The following is a 4,572-nucleotide window of genomic DNA, read 5'->3' as shown; positions in this document are numbered from 1 at the left end:
TGCTTCTTGTCTGTGTGCAATTGTCAGAGGAATTCTAAAATTTAGTAGGATCTAGAACATTTTGCAGTAAATGATCCAAAAGGAGAAAAACAGATTAGTCTGATCTCTCACTGTGCTAAGCATGATAAAATTAACTGCATATCTAACCCAAGATAGCTAACAAGGGAGATGGGGAAAAAGAGTAAAAAGTTAGAAAAGAATAAAGAATTTCCACAAGAAAAAGAATGACCCTTTGTCTTTGGAAGTAGAGCTACTGCCAAAAAGAAGTCTGCTTTTGAGTGGAATCTAACTCAGAACATTGAGCCCCATCAAGTCCTTTTGTCAACACTTCAGTATTTTATATATTTTGTCTATAAACAAAAGAGAGAATGAAACATTTTAATGTTTATCCAACACTCTTCCAATATATAAGAATTAGTTTAACTTATTTTTATTTTGGAAACAATATCCTGGAAGAAAAAAAAAATGGTTAAAAAAAAGCCTAAAGCAAAACACAATTTGGTTTAAATCTATTTTCCTTTGTCTTCTGCATTCATAGATTTACAATTCTATTTTTAATAATTAGAAACTTTGTTCTATGATGCATTACTCTCGTAATTCTCATGCTCTAGTTTTTCTTTGGTTTGTATAAATCTTTCTCTCATTCAACAGAAAACAATGAAATACATTGATATTTATGAATACTAAGTGTTCAGCCAGAGAATACGAAGAGCACTGATTATGAGAGAAGTTCCACAGGGATAGCTATGTATCCCAGGCTTTCTTATGGTCATTAGCACAAACTCTCAGGATTCATTCTGGTTCTTTGGTTGCTGGAGATCTCAAGAATTGGGTATCTCAGAACACACAAAAATGAAATGAATTCCAGTCTATGTCAAACCTAGCTCAGTGCTTACTCTGAAGGAATTTAAACAAACAAACAAACAAACAAACAAACATGACTATAGATTTTATTTTAAGCAAAGTTTCAATTTTCTGTTTTACTTTATTGAGTTGAATCAGAACGATGGAGAGACTTTAAATGGAATCTCTAGAACCTGGAGGTGTTTTCTGATACAGAGTAAAATAGAAGAACTCAGGTCTGAACTAGGTCCTTATGAGCTGTCAAGCTGGTCTGGGATTGAGCGATAAGGACTCTATTTGGTCTTGTAGGTATTGAAGTGGTCTAGAAACTCTTTGTGTTTCTAATGCCCTGGGGTGTCATCATGAATGCAGCAAGGGTTGCTAGAATGACATGATGGCAGTTATACACTGAAAATGATAACAATATTCATGTCTTTTCTGTGTGTGCGTATGTGTGTGTGTTTTTCCTGACCTGGTTAAAAATATGACAAAGTGAGTTGAGCAAACACATCATTGTGAATTAGAATACCAAATCGATATTCAATGCTTGTAATTCTCCTATCATTCAATTCTCGGCTTTGTGCCTCTCCTTTGCTTAGTTATAAGCTTTATTTAGTTAGCTGTTTACAGCTTCTTTATCTTTAAGTTTTTCATATTCAAGACAAATTGCATTTATATGTACTCATCTAATCACTAAATGTATTTTTTTTTTTTTAAAAAGAGAAAGCCCAAGCAGGCACATCTGAGGTAGTAACAGCAGGACAATCCAATCATTTATTTAAATGAACTAACCTAAATGTTTTATTCACAAAAAGATCAGTAAGTTATAAATCTGAGAAGTTAGCCCATGTTTATCATAATTTTAAAACCCCTTTATGCTCTGCAAAATATTTTTATCTAAACTATGGTCATGATATTTCATTTAAAGTAAAATGAAAGCTCTGAAAAATCCTCACAATTTCCCTATTTATAATCCAGAGTATTGATTAACACAAGTTCAGTTTTCCATTACAGGTTAATACAGTGATAAGATAAAGCTTCAATTTCAAGGTTGAAATAATACTGCTTAATTCTACTGTGTGTTTTCACCTTGAATATCTTGTTTTTAACTGGAGTAGTTATGCTCCAAGTAATTAAGATGCCGCAACTCTCTTTGAAGCCCCAAGAATCTAATCACTTATACAAAAAAAGGTTTTATTCCCATAAGTTAACTGCTGGCAATTGCACAAGTTTTTGAGCAACCCTACATTCCAGAGTTCTGCCACATCTCCTGAGTAAAGAATAGGATAAACTTGGCTTCTTAGTGTCATCCGCAATTTTGTAAAAGAAAACTAATTCATGTTTAACTTCACCCAGATTTCAGCCCCTTTTACCAAAGCAATACATAATCAAATTATTTTTATGGATTTTTCCATAGAAAAATAAAGCTTTCTAAATATCAAGCTCTATTTTCTTTGCCAGAAAACAGTCAGGATTTGTAGCTATCCCTACTCAGACCTCCCTAACTATCCATTTATGCTTTTCTTTCAAATCCTTCAACGGACAAGTTACAAAGCAGAAATCCATGAGCAATCTTTTCTTTAACATTTTGCAATGCCTTCTTGATATTTTTATTCAACCAAATGAAGTTTTGCTATTTTATTTATTTGTGACAGAAAGTTGTATTTTAGCCTCATAAAATTTATACAATGGAAGGATTTTCACCTGTGACAAATGGATAATACCAATTAACAACTAGAAAGAACAGAGAATGATAAAAAAACAGTTGACAACTGAAGTGACATGAGAGCAAGATGGCAGTCAAATTTTATAATGCATATGAATATTTCTCACACATTCCAGAAATAACTGAGGGATACTTTGATTTAGACCTTGAAGACCATCTGACATCATGCAGGAGGGAATTGTCTAAGTCAACAGATTATGAAATATAATCTTATATCAAAACAAGTTTTGCTCTTATAATCAAGGTATATAGTATCTTTATGGTCATGCTGTGATATTTGATCTTTGGCCATAGCTTGACACAGAGAGTTTGGAAAAACTTTTGCTACTATGATTCTACTGCTACACAGGAGATTTGTATCTGACAGCTAAAGCAAATGGGAGAAATTCTAAAACCAAAGCATCTGCCTCATATGTCATGTGGGAGAGAAAAAAATTTTTTTTTCTCTACCCTTCTAGGCTCTTAGCTGAGACACCCTTGTAACGAAAAGACAAATTAACAGAAAAAATATAGAAGTTTAATAACCTGTATACCTCTGTACACATGGAAGATTCCCAGGAAAACAGAAAAACTCCCTGAAATGGTCCAAGCCATCACTAAAAATACAATTTCCAGCTAAAGACAAAAGAAGGTGTTGGCGGTGGGAGGAGCCAGTTATAGGAGGCTGTTGGAAAAAGCATAGTAAAGACAGGTTAAGTTGCTATGCAGACTTAGATCTTGGCTTCTCCATTGGTAGATTTTTGGAGAGTTAGTCATTTTCCTTGATACAGAGAGGAAGACACACTTACAAAAAAGATTTACATTATACACTTGATTGTTTCTTACAACAGGGTAATGTCTACTCTGTTTTCAGAGTTTCTACTGTGACTGTTGTTTCTCAAAAATAGTCTAAAATAATTTTTATGGCCAAGAGGTATATTTCGGGGTGAAAAATTCTCCTTCTCTTCATTGAACATATTTAATGTTCTATTGCAATAAATACATTACCAAATACAATAATTTGTTGACCTGAAAAACACTGATGAGTTCAAAAGTAAAATAGTGTGTTTTTAATGATATTCACTCACAATAGTCCTCTGATATGTCATTACAGTGACAAGCAAAAACAAATAGTCAAGTCAAATTAAAAGCAATTTTTTTTTTGTAAAAATAAGATTTATAATTTCCAAGCACCTGAAAAATTATAAAATTTCCTGAAATTTTTTTATAGGTTAGCTCTGATGATCTACAATCTGAAATAGTGGACAAAAAAAGAAAGATGTTTGCAATGGAAATTCAATCTCCTTTTGGAATAAAAGGCTTTTCTGTTACCAGAATAGATGAAAATGTAATGTATTTGTTGAATGCAAATATGTGTTGATTGAGTGCATGAATGACTGAATGACTAAGTTAGATACTTTGCTTGTATTTCTATGAACATTACCTACACTATTCAGTCAAGGACATTCTATTATTCTCAAATGGGAAATCAGAGCAATGTTGCCCTAAAACTTTAAGTGACTAAGCTTTCATGAAAAGACTACTTAAATAATATTATGTTTACATCTACAACCATACCACCCTGAACAAGCCCGATCCCATTTGATCTTGGAAGCTAAGCAAGGCTGGGCCTGGTTAGTACATGGATGGGAGACCACCTAGGAAGACAAGGTGCTGTAGGCGTAAAAAAATTAAAATAAAAAAAAAATAATAATATTATATTGATTTAACTTGATGGAACTCAACAGAAGCCTGAGAAAGTTTTCCTGACTTCTTTAATACATAAAGAGTATTAAAGAATTAAATTTGAGAAATATTTTTATCACTTCTGTCACAATGACCTAGTTGAAAGTGAACCTCAGATTTCACTGACCCAAAATCTACTACATTTGACCTGTCATTTGACCTTTGTTCTTATATACATGGCTCAATTGCCTGCATGTTCTTCAGTGAATTTGCAGGGTAGAAAGCAAAAGAGACAACAACTAGCCACTAGAACACTGTCTTGGAGACTTCTAATAAAT

The 4,572-nt window shown here is 32.9% G+C and overlaps 1 pseudogene; it reads left to right on the top strand.

Moving 5' to 3' along the window:
- Positions 1–4,112: 4,112 nt before the first annotated feature.
- Positions 4,113–4,231, top strand: LOC111736916 (annotated as a pseudogene).
- Positions 4,232–4,572: the final 341 nt, after the last annotated feature.

Source organism: Pteropus vampyrus, unplaced genomic scaffold (assembly GCF_000151845.1).
Source record: "Pteropus vampyrus isolate Shadow unplaced genomic scaffold, Pvam_2.0 Scaffold22, whole genome shotgun sequence".
Lineage (NCBI taxonomy): Eukaryota > Metazoa > Chordata > Mammalia > Chiroptera > Pteropodidae > Pteropus > Pteropus vampyrus.
The sequence above is the reverse complement of the archived record's forward strand: the minus strand, read 5'-3'. Positions and strand labels throughout refer to the sequence as shown.